We start from the raw sequence: 17,795 nt of genomic DNA, 5'->3' as shown, positions 1-17,795 counted from the left end.
CTGAAATAAAGGACGATGATGACTTCAATTAAAAAATCAGGGCTCTATAATTTTAGTTCTCATTTCATTGGGTTGCAAACTGTCTCTCTTTTTTTGATGAACCACCCCATATGAGCCACGCCCCTCATGGTCATCATCATCCTTTATTTTGGAACGGGGAATTTCACTGGGTTGAAGCAACAATAAAGCACTTCTTTTCCAATAATTGAACAGGAATTAAGATTAACGATCTGAGAGGTGCAAGCAGCATCTCACACTGGCTGCAATGGTAGGCCTGTAGTCAAGTTTAAGTGGACACCCACGGTTGCCAAAATACATGCTGCAGCCTATGGGAGCCTCTGGTGTACCTATGCCCTGTGCCTTTGTCCCATATACTATCGACTTATAAGGGTACACCAGTAGCCCATTGTGGATGTACCAAAGTACTTACCAGGGCCAATTTAGGGGAGAGAGGACAGTTGCTGGGGTTCTGACTACCAAGATCCCAGCAGTCTACAAGTCAAAACACATTGAAACAAGGTAAAAAGTGGGGGTAACTATGAAAGCAGATCCTACTTTCCTACACCCCCCCAAACGTAAGGACATGAGGCTAACCTTTCCCATTTGAGTCTTTATTTTCTAAGGGGAAATATCTTGAAAGTCCATCTTTGTTGGCATGGTTACTCCCGGGTCTACGTCCACTGAACAGTCCATCCCCTGTAGGGAAATGGACCACCTCAAAAGTTTGAGTTTTTAACCCTTCATCTGTTTAAGCCATAATAAGGGCTTATGGTCTGTCTGAAGTTACAATGAAGTGAGTGCCAAACAGGTATGGCCTCAACTTCTTCAGGGTCCAGACCACAGGAAAGGCATCCTTATTATCTGACCAACGCTTCTCCCTGGGGGTCAACTTTCTACTTATAAAAGCTATTGATTGATCCGGCCCTTCTGCATTAAGCTGTGACAATACTGCACATATCCCTATCTCAGAAGCATATGTATGGACAATGAATGGTTTGGAGTAGTCTGGACTTTGCAGAATTGGAGTAGAGTACATAGCTTGCTTCAGGTTATCATATGTCCACCGAACTTTTAGGCATTCTTTTGGAGGTGAGATCATTAAGGGGTGTTACTATGGGTCCATAACCCTTAGCAAATCTTGTATAGTACCCAGTCAGGCCCAAGAAAGCTCTGACCTGAGTCTTGGTAGTGGACTTGGCACCCACCTTCAATGTGGCCCAAGTACACAACCGTGCCCTGCTCTATCCAGCACTTTGTGGCCTTGAGGAGTGAGGACTGCCTTCTGCAGGGCCGAAAGTAAAGTTCTGAGGTGGACCAGGTGATTCTCAGGTGGAGCTAAAGGCAGCTATATCATCTAGATATGCTGCACCAGAGGCTTCCAGACCTGTTAAAACTTTATTCACTAGCCTCTCACAATAAATTAAAAATGCCCACTGGGGTTTGAAAATGCTGTTTTTGGTTTGGCATACTCATTAAGTCTGATTTGCCAATAACCAGCGGTCAGGTCAAATGTACTGAGATATTTGGTAGAGGCCAAAGAATCAATCAGTTCACTCGCCCTTGGAATTGGATGGGCATCAGTCCTAGAGACTACATTGAGTCCTCTATAGTCAAAACAAAACCTCATCTCTCTCTTACCATCCTGGGTTTGAGGTTTTGGTACATGAGCTACATGACTAGCCCAAGGGCTATCTGAAGGTTCAATGACTCTCAACTCTAGTATCTTTTGGACGTCTGTCCTGATGCAGTCTCTGACATGGTCAGGCTTGGAGGCTCAACTTTCAAAAAGCAGGAGCCCTTCTTTCTCGTAAGTCCTGTAAGACCAACTGACATTCCCTGCTTCCTCAGCAGCAGCTTGAAGTCTGAGTTGTTCAAGACAGTGGCATCCCTTCTGCTCCAGACTCAAGTCTTCCCTTGAATGTCCCCTACTCCCAGTAGCTCTACCTTGTCTGTCTCAAACTCCTCTGGGGCAGTTCCTCCACAGATACTGTAATCATCTCCCTGAGGAGGCTGGTTCTCACTGGGAGTCTGAGAGGAGGATACATCTTTATCCTTCTTGCTTCTTCTCGTGGTAGCTGGCTGGTCCATTTCTACAGGTTCCAGAGCTCCCTCCGTGCCTAACTTCTTAGCTGAAAAAACTGGCTGCAATTTCCATCATTTCTGCATGAGTCCTGAACTCCATTTCAGACCAGGCTGAAGTTTCCAAATGATTGTCCAGTAGAAGTCTACAGGTAGGTTGGGGGATGCCACAGCTCTCTTTGGGCCAGTTACTCTGCCCCAGCTGAGATTGACAACCGCCATGGAATGATATGTCCTGGTATTGTTAGCAATGGTAAGTTGGTAAACCTGACAAAGTAGAATCTGCAAAGGAGACACATGTTTCTCTGTCACCATAGTGAGACTGGCCCTGTGGCCCTGTATGCTACAGCTATGCCTTTTGTGTGCCCATAAACTTAACCCTGTATTGCTCAGTGGTTAACCAAAACCTACCTACGATGGCACTCTTCAAGACTTTGTAATTGTCAGCATCTTCTTCCTTCACAGTCAAGGGCCTCATTTATGAAAATTGACGCATCGCTGCGTGAAAACAGCGATGCGTCACTTTTCACTGCGCACTCCTTACGACATTCCTGATGCGTCATATTTAATGTATGTTGCATCATGTCGCAAGGAGTTACAGATACGTCAGTATTTCTGACGTATCTGTAAGCGCAAAAGTGACGCATTGCTGGAGTGTGTCACAAAGTGACGCAACTCCAGCAATGCGTCCTTTCACATGGGGAAAGCCCCATGTGAAAGGGCTTGCGTCAGCCTTACGCCTGCTGTGAGGCAGGCGCAAGATTTTGACGCAACAGCGTCCTAAAAGTGACGCAGTGAAATCTCATAGATTTCACTGCGTCACTATTAGGAGGCTTTTTGCGGGGGAATGCCCCCTCTGCATACATTATACCTGACGCAGGTATAATGTGGTGCAGGGGTTTAAAAAGTGACGCATCTACCTAGATGCGTCACTTTTTAAATATGGCGCAACGAGGCGCATTTTTTACGCCGCTGGTGCGTCACAAAAAGTGACGCACCGGCGGCGCAAAACTGACGCAAGGCCTCATAAATAAGGGCCCAAGTGTTTATCTTTACCTTTGGTAGCAAAGGAGTGCCACAGGATAGCTGCCTACTTGCCCTGAGGAAACTTCTGAACTATACTGGGCCTGTCTAAAGCAGTAATCCACTTATGCATCTCATTACCCTCCTGGTAAGGAGGGACTATCCTGCTCAAGTTCCTAGTGTCAAAGGAGTGTTCCCTAACACTAGGTTCACTAGTGCTGCGACCATGGGAGTCTAATCTCAAATTCTTCCTAGCCCTCTGGACTTCTAGGGTTTCCTTATTTAGGGCAAACTGTTATTTCTTGATTCTGAGCTTGGCTCTCTCAACTTTGAACAGGTGGTATTCCCTTTCTAAAGAATCTTCTCTCTTGCTAGAGATAGAGGTCTCTATTGAAGTGGCAGAGGAGGTTCAATTAACTGTGGAGGACCTGGACCTCCCCTGAACACTTTGTCTCCTCCCAGGAGGAACAAAGGGGGGTCCTACCTCAAGGGCATCCCTCTGTGTCACTGAAGCTATTCTCTGGAGGACTAGAGGTCTCCAGTAAGGGGTCTTCAGACTCCTCCTGGACATGCTCAGAAGCAGAGTCATTGGTGTTGTACAACCCTGGCTCACCTTCTGAAGCATCACCACCCATATCCAAGTTATCCTACCAATCTGACCTTTTTCTAGGTAGCAATAACTATTCCCCAAAGATTACTTCCCTGTTAATACGCAACTCTCCAAATGTCACTTGTATAAACATCATAGTCTTGAGCAAGGTCTCCAAGCCTTAAATCATTGAAATGCTCAATATTTTAGCTTGCATAATCCTAGCACAAGGCATATTTGATTATTTTGAGCATTTTATAGTTTTTGTGAGCCTCCCATATAACAATGTTTTATCACTAACACCTCATATCTGAGCTTTGCCACATACCTCATTCTGCATATCTCACTTTACCCATGTTCTGTGAGCATCCCATATGTGTCTCTCATAGCAGGCCTTTTTACATTGGTAAGCATCTCTCTTTCACACAAATACTGTCCATCCCATTTTGGTGAGCATCTGACACAAGGCTTATTCTTATTGCAAATTTATCTCATAGTGCTTTTTATATTTTTGTGCAAGATAATGCAGTTTGAGTGCACTCTACACTAGTATCATCCATCTGCAATAACGCTTCTCATTGATTAGGCGACAAACGTTTCTGTATTGAGTTGTATACTTTGTGATGCATTAATGATTTCTCCACCCTCCAATCACAGGAATGCAGGCAATAAACTTCCAGTGTTTGAGGACCTATTCTCGCTCTCCTTCTTGTGACCTGCTAAACAGGGGGTTTCCAAAAGGGATCCAACTGACTTCAATACTCATACACACAGAATCCTATACCATACTGTTAGACCTGTCAGCCTTTTGGTGTTCTTCTCCAAAACCTTTTACCTGCTTACCTCCTCTTTTTGTTGATTCTTTTTATTGGCCTTAGGACTCTGAGCACTTTACCCCCAGCTGATTAGTGCTAAAATGCGTGTGCTTCTCCCCCAAACATGGTAATATTGGTGTATGCACAACTAACATATTTAATATACTTACATGTACCTTATTACTGTGGTATACCATATACCCAGGGCCTGTAAATTAAATGCTACTTGTGGGTCTGCAGCACTGATTGTGCCACCCATACAAGTAGCCCTTTAAACATGTATCAGGACTGCCAATGCAGAGCAGTTTGTGTGTGCAGTTGTACTGCCATGTCGACTTGGTATTAAAAACTCCTTGCCAAGGCTTACACTTCTCTTTTTTTACACATAAGTCCCGCCTAAGGTAGGCCCTATGTAGTCATAGGGCAGGGTGCTTTGTTACTAAAAGGTAGGACATGTACATTAAACGTTTGCATGTCCTTATAGTGAAAAACACCTACATTTGTTTTTCACTTCTGTGAGGCCTACTCCTCTTATAGATTAACATTGGGAATTCCTCAATACACTCTTTTGAGCTGTATTTCATGTTTAGAAACAAGTAGCTGTGCCATGTTTTGCATCTTTGGAATGGCAATGATAAATCCTCTTTACTGGTAAGGTTGGATATCATATTACTATTTTAGATATGCCACTTTACAAAGCGGACATTTCTCTGCTCTCAACTCTGTGTGCTTGTAGCCTGTCTCCAATACACTCCAATATTACTCAGATTGCATTTTGAGGTTTAGGAATGTTGCAAAGGGCATTCAGTTTATTCTTCCTTTTTCACCCCACCTTTGTTTGCTTGGTGCATGAAGATGTAAGATTCAAAACATGTTTTTTCACATCTGGTCAAATTACTTTGTGAATATAAATAACAATTAAAACATACTTGCAAACTTTAACTACATGCCTGACTTTATCAATGTGTCACTAGAAAACTTTGTGACTGAGACTCCATTAAATGAATACAGACAATGGTAGATTTATATCGGCTCACTGGTAAGTTCAAAAGGTTGTCCATGTCCCCCCCAGAAATTTAGAGTCTCCTACACCCCTGTTTGAGATGCATTCCTTGCACCACTTGCTGAGCACTGTAATAGGCTGAGAATTGTGAAAAGCCAACAAGGCCGCTAGCGCTACAAAAGATGCAAACGCAATTTTTGTCCATTTTAGACATAATGCCAACTGGAAGGCGAGTGGTAATTGCGCTCACTTTTATGTGTACAAATTATCTTCCCAGCATGGTAGGAAACGAGTAGACCAGTTTTGCTATCTATTCTGCATGGTTTATCCATGTGCGCCGTAAATTGTTTTTCTAAAACCGCCTACAGTCAGGCGCAAAGCTAACTTTTCACTGGGGTTATTCGCACTACTTGGTTGCAAACTGGCCCTTCAGCCTACTGAGCAGATGCACTCACTATACTATCCAAAGGTGTAACCCCAGAGAGCTTTGACCAAGGCTGACTGTAGACTTTTCGAACAATCATTTCTAGTTTCAGCCTCTCATTTTCCCTTAACTGGGTCCCGTACACCATAACTGGTCGTATTTTTTAGATAAAAATATGTAGTTTATAGTTTCACATTGATAACTGTAGCGTCGAAATCTAGTCCCAAACACTTTCCCTCGCTCCCCCTCCCGTCTGACAAACTAGCTTTTCTTGCTCAATGGAAAGTAGAAGACATTTTTGGAAACACTTTGATTTAAGTGCTCTGTAATGAGCGCCGAGTGCTGTCTAAAAACACACAGGGCCACGTGAGGACCAGATGGATTCATTCCCCACAATTGCATCTCTCTCTGTTTATTTTCACGAAATGCTCATCCGCAGAGGAAATGAGTTGGAAGACGCTGCGGGCAGGATGTGAGTGTGTTCGCTGTCAAGATGCTGGGGGCGGGAGAGGGTGAAGCCGGAATAGAATCTAATCATAGTTGATATCGGGGTCTTCAATAAATGTAATTAGAAGGGGCTATAGACCAATGATAGTATGCGGCCGTATCTGAGAGAGAGTAGAAACAAATAAATGAGGTGATGTAAGATCAGGGCTAGGACGAGAAGACCGTCCTCAGGGTTTGGGTAAAAAATAAAAACACACGCAGGCTCCTAAAAATGTGCCATACATGTATGGATCAGTACCTTTCGTAATGTTAGTACCGGCGAATATTTGTGGTGAAATAGGTGGGAAGTTAAGATTTCTTGCACTGCTCGTCTTCCCTACAACACTCTCAGCCTCATTCCTTCAATTTTACTATATCTTTCCCTCGCCCTAATTCGTCTTTCTTTGTCGATCTCCTTCCCTCTGCATTCTCACCCTACTCCGCTTTCTATCTCCAAACAACGTGTTCCCTTTCCTTTTGTGCAGCCTGTGTTCATCTCTTTTCGACTCGTTCATCCTTTTCCTCCTTTTAGCGCTTTTCATCTAATTTCCTTCTAATTCCTCTTATCCCGCAGTCCCCCACGCTCTCAACCTTCTTTTTGTCTCCCAGCCCTTGCCTCCCCTCAGGCTCGTGCCTAGTTTTCTTTCACCAACAATTCCTCCCTCTCAAGCCTTCTCCCAATTTTCACTACTCACTCTTAATTGCGCTTCTGGTTGTCAGAGGTATGCACCCTCTGAAAGGAGGAACCGCAATCCTAATCAGAGTAAGTCAGGTACACACCCTGTATTAACTTGTGCTCACCGTCTGGTCACTTGGCACAGAGCAGGCAGGCTTAATTTAAGAGGCAATGTGTAAAGCACTTTTGCAACACTTGAAACAGTAAAACAGTAAAAACACCGCGCAAAAAGATATCACACCTAGCTAGAAACATAGAGCTTAATTTATTGAATAAAACAATACCAAAACAACAAAAATCCAATAAGCAGAAACTGAGTTGTCAATTTTTAAAGAATATCTTGAAATGTAGTACTTAAAAGCATAAAGCACCAACCGGTTCTATCTGGTCGCGCTAGACCCGGTCAAATCCAACAGATCATGCCGATCTCGATGGAGTGTGGGTCAGATACAGGGACCAGCCTTGACCCACTGAGTGATAACAGTACCTTTTTTCGCTGTTGCGTTGACGTTGAGGAAGAGATGTGAGGAGCAAAGGAGGCGATGCATCGGCATCCCTCCTAGGGATGTAGGCAATGCCCCAGCTCCGAATCATGCAGAGCCGAAGATGCATCTGAAATGGACGCGATGTGCGGCGCTGTTGCAATGCACTCGATCCTTGCAGCAGTGGCGATGCCTCGGCGTCGTTCGGGATGCGCCGGTTCCGAGCGCCCCAACGCCAGGATTTCTGCTGAAACAACACTTTGTACCCACTTTCAAGGGCCCATGACTGGGTTGGCACCACTTGGAAGGGCAAGACTCACAGTTGGCAGAGTCCAGGTGCTGTAACAGGGCTGTGGAGGTGTTGGAAGTATTTTGCAGCCCTGAGACTTCAAACAGGATGCAAGCTGACAAGCACTTGGAGCCCCTCCGGGTTCAAGTGGTGTAGGCGCAGTCCTTCTCATCCAGGCAGAGTCGGGGGGGGAGGGTCAGTAGCCCCAGGAGTCTTACACTCTTTTTTCACTCCATCTCCTACCAGTAAAAGGGGGGATCCTCCAATTGTTTCCTTAACCGAGGGTATGTGCCCTTAGGCTAAACAGGAGTCAGGGGTGAGTCCTGTTTCGCCCTACTTCTCCATCTGGGCTTCTGTACACTCCGTTTTGGAGTGGTATCCCCAGAAAACGGTAGTGTCACGGCACCTGTGGCAGCCGCCCCACCCAGATCTCTTGATACCGGGGGCAACTGAATCCCCAGATTTTATGGGCACCTAGGGACTAACTTTGACCTCCTCTGGGTCACTTACCCACTCTTGGGACACCCAGGCCATAGGGCAGAAAAAGTCCAGCCCCTGGGCCTGAGGCACCCCACACACCTGACTGGGGTATTGCTCTGGGGAGACCAGCCTTTCCATAATCATGGTCTGGCTAGCCCCAGTATCCCACAGAACAATGACTGGGACCCCATTGACTTCCACCTAATGGAAGTGAGAAACCCCCACCCTCAGAGACAACCAACTCCCCCTCTGTAGTCTATCTCCCAGCTAAGGGAGATCAAGGCATGGTCTGTGACCTGCCCCTGGGGACTAATAATGCCTAAGGCCATATTGGCCACTCCTACCAGTGGGTGGTTTCTTTGGCAGCAGCAGCTGGCAATGGATCAGAGGTAGGGGGGCGGGAGGGGGAGGTGGAGGGGGAGCAGGTTTTTAAAAAAAACATACTGTTTCGCCACTTCCTCGCCACTTCTCTCCTCCGTAGTCCTCCCTTGCTCGGCTACAGGAAGCACACACACACTCCCAGTCAGCCAAGCACAATGCTGCCTTAGCTGCATTGTGATTGGTCTGAGTGACGTGTTTCAGTTCTCAGGTGCTGCCTGGAGGCCTGGGCATGTTCTCCACGTAGGCTGCGATGCAGCCTGCATTGAGAACATGCTGTAGTGTAGTTCCTATATTCCCAATAGGTTCTGCGCATTGGAGTAATATATCCTAAGATTTGACGTAGGACTTAGGTCAGTAGGTCTCTATTGAATATACTAAACTTAATTGTGAGTGCCAGCTAGCTCAGAGGTCACTAGAAACTTTCTTGAATTCACAAGAAGGGATTAGTTTCTGACAACCGCATAAACATGACAACTTTGTTTCCCTAGGACTGGAATAACTATCTTCAGAGTCGTGGAAACAATAGATAAGTATTTCACTTAGTCAATCGTGCATGCTTCATTTCTACAGAGTTTGCAGAGAAATAGTGAGATGGGCGTTTTCAATAAAAGGTTTATTGAACAGTCTTCTTTCTCATGCAAGAGATGTGAACTGCTGCAATTGTTAAACAGAATGCAAAGTGTAATGCGTACAGCGAGAATAGTATTGTAAAATAATACTGTAATAGCATTGTATAGTTTCTAAGCCATATATAAATATATACATAAATAATACAGGCTAAAATACTCAACTGGTGCTTCTAAAATACGCCTACCCCAATCTACCTAACCTAGGTCTAGTACGAGGGAAGAAGTAAGTATGGTCTTTAGCATAGGTTTAGTTTTTGCCAAGAATCTACCAAAGGTTTCTCTAGGTTCTAATCAGCTACCTTAGAATGAAGGAGGTCTGGTATCTCTGTCTCGGACTCGATTTCCCAACAACCCGGAAGGGGAGTCAGAAACACTGGAGCTGGATTCTCAGCAGAGGAGGGCAGCTTCCTGATCAGTGCATCAGCTGGAGAGTCGGCTTCCATCGGCACTTGCTGTAGCGAGCTGCATCGGGCAAGTAGGTCGTTGAACTGCTCCAAACCACCATGCTTTGCCCTAGCAAGTGAAGGTATATTTATACCTTGAACGTGTTTAGGAATGCCATGTTTGACGTAAAGTTGGGCATATGAATGTCATGAATGAACCCCTAAGGAATAGATGTTCATTGTAAAACTAACGAGTTCTTGGAGAAATCAATATTGAAGCAAGGGGAAGTCCCTAACAGCTTAAGCTGGTTTTTCCAAGAAATCGTTGTGACGTTTGGTGAACGGATGGAAGTAGCCATGCCTGTATTTGGGTTGCCTATATAAGGGCAACGTGAAGTGTACCTATATAAGGGCATGAATTCGGAATCTAAAATGCAATACAACAATGCAAAGTGCACAAGACTGTTTTGGGAAGCCAAAGAGGAGAGTGCTGCCTACCACTGCTCCCTGGCCCCCGTCCCCTCACACAAAGCGGCATAAGTAGGAGAAAATAAAATTATAATAACGCGAGTTATTAGCATTTTATTTTCCCTTTGTTGCACTGCAAAAAAGCAGTGAGGCGGCACTCCTCCACTTTAGTGGAAGAGCAGCCACTGTTCTTTGGACAAACCAAGTCCCCTTGCTTATATCCTAACTGGAATAGATCAAAGCAGCGGGTTTGAAAACTGGGTGACCTGGGGTGCCGTCCACCAGGAACCCCATCCGAGGACATGGGAACTCTTAACTTCTCCCTCAACAGACTAGTCTGTGTTGCCCTTGACCTCTCACTCACTTTATTGGGGGGAACCTGAACCACCGTTCTTGAAGTCATCCTAGGTACCTTTTTGGACCTTTATTTATTTATAAAGTTTTATATCTGCCACTTCAGCAAGCTTCCTGGGGTCAGTCAGCTCGCAATCCAATAAGTGCTAGCGCATCTCTGGAAAACATCAAACATGTGCGCCCTCAAAATCAGATTGTAAAGCCAAGTGAAATAATTTACCTTGCTGCCTCTCTCTCAGCCCTTCAGTGCCTTGCTGGAGCATAACAGAAATTCCACCCAGGTCTGTGTAGGGAGTTTATGGCTACCCCTGAACTCCTGCCAATACCTTTCAAGGGTCTCCGGTCTACCCACATTTCTTGACTAAAATGACCTTCATAGGGGTGTAATGTGTTTGATCTACTACCTCTTGTGTAAGGACTGTGTCGCTCCCCACTGTGGGCATGTACCTCCACAAGTTTCCCACAAGTCCTCTTCAGAAACTCTGAGCAACCTTAGAGCAACCTCGTAAGCAGGGAAAAATTTGTCATTGTTGTCCACCATCACATAACTGGGTACCAAATTCTATGGGATGCAAACCTTCCCTGATCCAGTGGACAATACAGGTATGCTGCCGCCATAACTGCTGGACTCCACTTGCATGACTTGTATGACCAGCTGCCTGAAGCTCAGCTCTTGGCCCAGTTGCTTTTCCTCCATGGCCAGCCTCCTTTCTCGAGCTTAGCAAGCTCCAACGTAAGTTTTCTCTCTTCCCACTCCTCTGTGGACAGGCCTCTGGAGGACACGCTTCTCCCTGCTCTGGGTGGAATCTTCAGTCCTGGAAGGATGTTGCTTCCCTTCTCAAAGGTGGCAGTCCAAGTCTCTCCTGTGAGTCTTAATCTCCTTCTCATTGTCTGTGGGGGCCAATGGGCCTCTGCCCAGGCCTTTTAAGTCTTCTGGACCTTTGCCTTCTTCAAGCATCATTTTGGCAGACAGATAGACAGAACGGTAGTGTACACGAAGTTACTGTATGGCATTACACAAGAACAAGTCCTATCCAACTGCTGCCAACTATGTTAGAAATTGGGTTTCCGGTTGGCAGAGGTATGCACACTGTCCAAGCAGGAACCAAAGTCCTAGTCAGGGTAAGTCATACCCTAAATTAACCTGTGTTCACCCTCCGGTAGTTTGGCACAGAGCAGACAGGCTAAGCATATGTAAAATATTTGTGCAACATTCTAAACAGTAAAACAGTGAAAACACCACACAAAAATATGCCACACCTAGTTATAAACCAAGCTTAATTTATTTTAAACAGAAAAAGACCAAAATGACAAAAAACGGAGTTATGAATTTTTTAGGAATATCTTGAAATGTAGTGTTTAAAAACATAAAGCACCAACTTGGGCTATCTGGTCGCGCTAGACTAGGTCAAATCCAAAAGTCCATGCCGACCGTGATGGAGCGCAGGTCGGATACTGGGACCAGACTTGACAGTTGTGTCGACATTGAGGAAGGGGTGCGAGAAGCAAAGGCAGTGATACATCAGCATCAGTCCTTGGGAAGAAGGTGATGCATTGGCTTCAAGCCAACCAAAGTCGAAGATACGTCTGGAAGGGAGACAATGCGCAGTGCCGTTGGTGATGTGATGCACTGTCCTCGCTGCAGCGGTGATGCTTCAGCGTCAATGGAGATTTGCAGTTCCAAATGCCGGAACAGAGTTGATGCATGGATTTCTGATGAAATAACACTTTGTACCAACTTCCAAGGGCCCAAGATTAGATTGGCACAACTTGACTGGTCAAGACTCACAGTTGGTAGAGTCCAGGGTTGTGGAGAGGTCGGAAGTCTTTTTTGTCCCTAAGACTTCAAACAGGAGGCAAGCACAGAAGCCCTTGGGGTCACTCTGAGTTCAAGTGGTGTAGGTCCATTCCTTCTCACCCAGGCAAGGATGGCAACAGGCAGTTCCACACAGTTGAAATTCAGTACCTCCAGAGCAGCGGTCCAACAGAGTGGTAGTTCTTCAGCAGCTCAGTATTCCTTCTTCCTGGCAGAGAATCCACAGATCCATAAGTGTACTGAGTTAGTGTTGTCAGAGGTCCAGTACCTATACCCTGTTGTGCCTTTGAAGTGGGGGAGACTTCAAAGAGAGGCCTTTGACAGTTGAAAGCTTATTTATTTTAAACTTAGAGTATTCTTGTTTCTTCATCTTTAGGGAGGCTGTCTTGACTGGATAGCGCCGCAATGCCCCAGGGTGAGGTGAGCGCTTTATAAACTATTAAACAAAACTAAACTTTGAAGTGCACAGAGTCCCGGCCCTTCCTGTCCTTGTTCCAGACTCATAAGGCAGTATGCAGCCCTTGTGTGTGGACATGGCACTGCCTATTCAGGTATAAGTGAGGCAGTGCTCAACTCTGACCCCCATCAAAACAGTTAATGGCCCATTAAGGCACATTAAGTCCCATCTAAGTTCCCATAGTGTGTGGCCGTCTAGAGGGAATGTGCAAAGCCCAGCTTTCACCCACCACAGGCATGTATTCAGAGACAGACAGGTGGCATCAAATGGCTAAAGTAAAAAAAATCCAACTTTTTGAAAGTGGCATTTTCAGAATTAGAATTTAAAATCTATTTTCACCATAAATTAGGATTTTAAATTGTAATTCCAGAGACACCAAACTTGGGGTCCCATCTATTCCCATTTGAAAATTAAATTTACAAGTTGTAATAAGTTAATCCCAGTGTTAACCTATGGGAGACGTAGGCCTTCTAGTAGTGAAAACTAGGACATGTAAAACTTAAATGTACATGTCCTACTTTTTAAATACACTACCCCCTGCCTTTAGGATGTCTAGTGCCTACTTCAGGGGTGACATATTTAGTATGGTTGTGGCCTGGCAAGAGGGTTAACTTGCCAGGTTGACATGACAGTTTAAAACTGCACACACATGCTCTACAATGGCAGGCCTGAGACATGTTTAAAAAGTTACTAAAGTGGATGACACAATCAGTGCTGCAGACCCACTAGTAGCATTTAACCTAGCATTTAACCTTGCTTTCAGCGCATTAGCTGCCGCGCCTTTTACTCATCTTTTTTTAAAGTGTATTGCTGTGCTTTTATCTCGCGGCGCTTAAAGCTTACTTGTCAGCGCTTTAACGCTCACCTTTCAGCGCCTTAATACTCTCTTGTTAGCGCTTCTGGCTAGAAATCCCTGAATAACTCTTATCCTGTCGGCGTCCGCAGGCCGGGGAAGTTTGTGAGGCTCACCTGCAATTAAGATTTCATTTCCTCGCATTCGGCGAGGCCAGACAGTTTTAGTTGGGTCCGACATCTTGGGTTGGGTTGTGAGGCGAGGCACTCCGCGGCCATCTTGCGTAAGGCAAGAGGCTAGTAGGCGGTCCTCCGCACTCTGAGGTGCTACATAAGGATTTCGAGGTAAGGTCAGTCAGAACCTTGCTTTCAGCGCATTAGCTGCCGCGCCTTTTACTCATCATTTTTTAAAGTGTATTGCTGTGCTTTTATCTCGCGGCGCTTAAAGCTTACTTATCAGCGCTTTAACGCTCACCTGTCAGCGCCTTAATACTCTCTTGTTAGCGCTTCTGGCTAGAATTCCCTGAATAACTCTTATCCTGTCGGCGTCCGCAGGCCGGGGAAGTTTGTGAGGCTCACCTGCAATTAAGATTTCATTTCCTCGCATTCGGCGAGGCCAGACAGTTTTAGTTGGGTCCGACATCTTGGGTTGGGTTGTGAGGCGAGGCACTCCGCGGCCATCTTGCGTAAGGCAAGAGGCTAGTAGGCGGTCCTCCGCACTCTGAGGTGCTACATAAGGATTTCGAGGTAAGGTCAGTCAGAACCTTGCTTTCAGCGCATTAGCTGCCGCGCCTTTTACTCATCATTTTTTAAAGTGTATTGCTGTGCTTTTATCTCGCGGCGCTTAAAGCTTACTTATCAGCTTTTTAACGCTCACCTGTCAGCGCCTTAATACTCTCTTGTTAGCGCTTCTGGCTAGAATTCCCTGAATAACTCTTATCCTGTCGGCGTCCGCAGGCCGGGGAAGTTTGTGAGGCTCACCTGCAATTAAGATTTCATTTCCTCGCATTCGGCGAGGCCAGACAGTTTTAGTTGGGTCCGACATCTTGGGTTGGGTTGTGAGGCGAGGCACTCCGCGGCCATCTTGCGTAAGGCAAGAGGCTAGTAGGCGGTCCTCCGCACTCTGAGGTGCTACATAAGGATTTCGAGGTAAGGTCAGTCAGAACCTTGCTTTCAGCGCATTAGCTGCCGCGCCTTTTACTCATCATTTTTTAAAGTGTATTGCTGTGCTTTTATCTCGCGGCGCTTAAAGCTTACTTATCAGCGCTTTAACGCTCACCTGTCAGCGCCTTAATACTCTCTTGTTAGCGCTTCTGGCTAGAATTCCCTGAATAACTCTTATCCTGTCGGCGTCCGCAGGCCGGGGAAGTTTGTGAGGCTCACCTGCAATTAAGATTTCATTTCCTCGCATTCGGCGAGGCCAGACAGTTTTAGTTGGGTCCGACATCTTGGGTTGGGTTGTGAAGCGAGGCACTCCGCGGCCATCTTGCGTAAGGCAAGAGGCTAGTAGGCGGTCCTCCGCTCAGCGTAATAGTACTTTAGGATGGATGGATCGACGCGCAGCGGGCGCGTCGTAGGCGCGCCGGAGGTGCGCCAGAGGTAAGCCCGTTTGCGCCCGTTCGCGCAACGGACGCGCTTAGGGCCGCTACCTCTGGCTCCTCTGGCTCCCACCGTATCACCTACTCCCGGCCTGACCTACTTAGGCTCAGACCCTGTCAGAATGGGACCAGACCACCAACTACCAAGCGAATCTCCTGTGGACTGCTTAATGTTAGATCTCTTTGTAAGCACCACACGGAAATCGCCTTCCTCATTGAGTCTGAAAATCTCGATGTCCTCTTTCTCACAGAAACGTGGACTCGGGAGGACTGTGAGGTGGAGCTGGGCCTAGCCTGCCCTTCAGGCTATAAAATCAGTCACACTCCTCGCCCGCTCAATCGAGGAGGAGGAATCGGATTTATCTACAAAGATTCGCTTACTCTCTCCCAGCTAAAGATTCGTGAGGTATCAGGTTTTGAACTGATGGGCTTTACAGTCAAACAGCAGGAGCTGAAACTGTGCTCAGGTGTTCTTTGTTATCGCCCCCCAGGACCAGCACCAACCATAGCACTCCTCATTGACTTGATCTACGAACTCTCCAGTTCCCACTCCAAGTTATTGATTCTTGGTGATTTTAACCTGTGGGCCGGCGGCTCAAGGGATAATGTATTTTTTTCCCTCAGCCAAGCCTGCATGGACATTAAGATGGAACAGCTGGTGAACGCCACCACGCATCGTAAGGGTCATATCCTGGACTTAATATTCGCGGATCCATTATGGGTTTCGATAGAGGATATTAAGTGCCAGTATTGGACAGACCACTTCTTGATCATGTTCTTTCTCTGGCTGGAGGACCACACCTTACGGGAGGCTGAACTACCCCAAGCCAAACTAGAGAGACCTTGGTCCCGAATTCTTAAAACCTCCCCTCTGCCGAACATCTTAGACAAGGACTTTAAGCTTGGCAATACAGCCGAGGAGAGCTACGCTCGCTTTTGCCAATCTATCTCGAGTTCACTGGATAAGCTGGCACCCCTCCGGAAGTCACGGGGTAGGGTGAACCGAGCTAGCCCTTGGTACACGAGCGAACTTCGGCAGCTCAAACTCGACTGCAAACGTGCAGAAAGGGCGTGGAGGAAACAATACTTAGATTCGGAGAAAATTGTGTTCCGGTCTGCCATACAAAACTACAAGGCTCAGATCAAGATGGCTAAAGCGTCCTATCTTGAATCCACCTTGAATCATGCACCTAACAAGGCACAGGCCCTTTTTAAAATTGTCAGAGACCTTGCCCATCCCACGTGTGTGGCTAGTTCTGTCCCTTCATCGCAAGCTCTCTGTGATTCTATTGCCGAGGCCTTTGAGGAGAAAATCTGCAAAATCCTGGAGGGTCTGCAGGACCCAGTCAATTCTCCTGCTGGTTCGGGAGCTCCGGAGGCGATGGCCAGTCGACCCTTGCAGGGGGTTTCTCACCCCTGTTTAGAAGCTCCGGCCTCACCTGCCAGTCGACCCCGACCAGAGGATCAGGCTCACAACTTGGGAGCTCCGGCGACGGAGGCCAGTCGACCCCAGTTGAGCAGCTCTCCCCTCTTCCCCGTGGATCAGGCCCTCAGTTTGGGAGCTCCGGCGATGGAGGCCAGTCGACCCCAGCTGAGTAGCTTTTCCTTGCCCTTCTCGGACCAGGCCCTCAGTCTGGGAGCTCCGGCAAGTGAGGCCAGTCGACCCCAGCTGAGTAGTTCTCCCCCGCCCCCCTTGGTCCGGGCCCTCAGTCTGGGAGCTCCGGCGACTAAGGCCAGTCGACCCCAGCTGAGTAGTTCTTCTCTGCCTCCTGCGGACCAGATTCTCAGTCTGGGAGCTCCGGCGTTTGAGGCCAGTCGACCCCGGCTGAGTAGTCTTCCCCTGCCCTCCTTGGACCAGGCTCTCAGCTTGGGAGCTCCGGCAACCGAGGCCAGTCGACCCCAACTGAGTAGCTTTCCTCTGCCTTCCTTGGAGGAGTTTAGCAGCCTAGCCCTTACGATCTCATCTGGTTCGCCTCTGGACCCTCTTCCGCCAAAACTCTGGAGGCTGTTTCAGGAGGAACTTTTCCAGCCTTTACATTCCATCTGCTGCCAGTCATTTGAAACAGGGATTGTACCGGGTTGTTGGAAGAAGGCAGTGGTATCTCCACTTCTAAAAAAACCTACGCTGGACCCTGCCTGTCTCTCTAATTACCGGCCAATTTCTCTGCTTCCTTTTCCAGTTAAAATCATGGAAAAGCTGGTTACCCGCACTCTATCCGGCTTCTTGGAAGAAAACACCTGGCTGGATGAGGCGCAATTTGGCTTCCGCCCAGCTCATGGGACGGAATCCGCGTTAGTGACCGTGCTAGACAACCTGCGGGCGCGAGTCGACAGTGGTCGGGCAGCCTTTTTGGTGCTGCTCGACATGTCGGCCGCGTTCGACACGGTCAGCCATCCAACCTTGATAGCGAGGCTGGAAGAGTGTGGAGTTAAAGACAAGGCTAGGGACTGGTTAATTTCCTACTTGGATAATCGTCAACAACGTGTGTCGCTCCCTCCCTTCAGCTCAGAGGAGCGGAGAGTAGGACAAGGAGTACCGCAGGGCTCAGCCATCAGCCCTATACTCTTTAA

Source organism: Lissotriton vulgaris, chromosome 5 (genome assembly GCF_964263255.1).
Source record: "Lissotriton vulgaris chromosome 5, aLisVul1.2, whole genome shotgun sequence".
In the NCBI taxonomy this organism is placed as follows: domain Eukaryota; kingdom Metazoa; phylum Chordata; class Amphibia; order Caudata; family Salamandridae; genus Lissotriton; species Lissotriton vulgaris.
The sequence above is the reverse complement of the archived record's forward strand: the minus strand, read 5'-3'. Positions refer to the sequence as shown.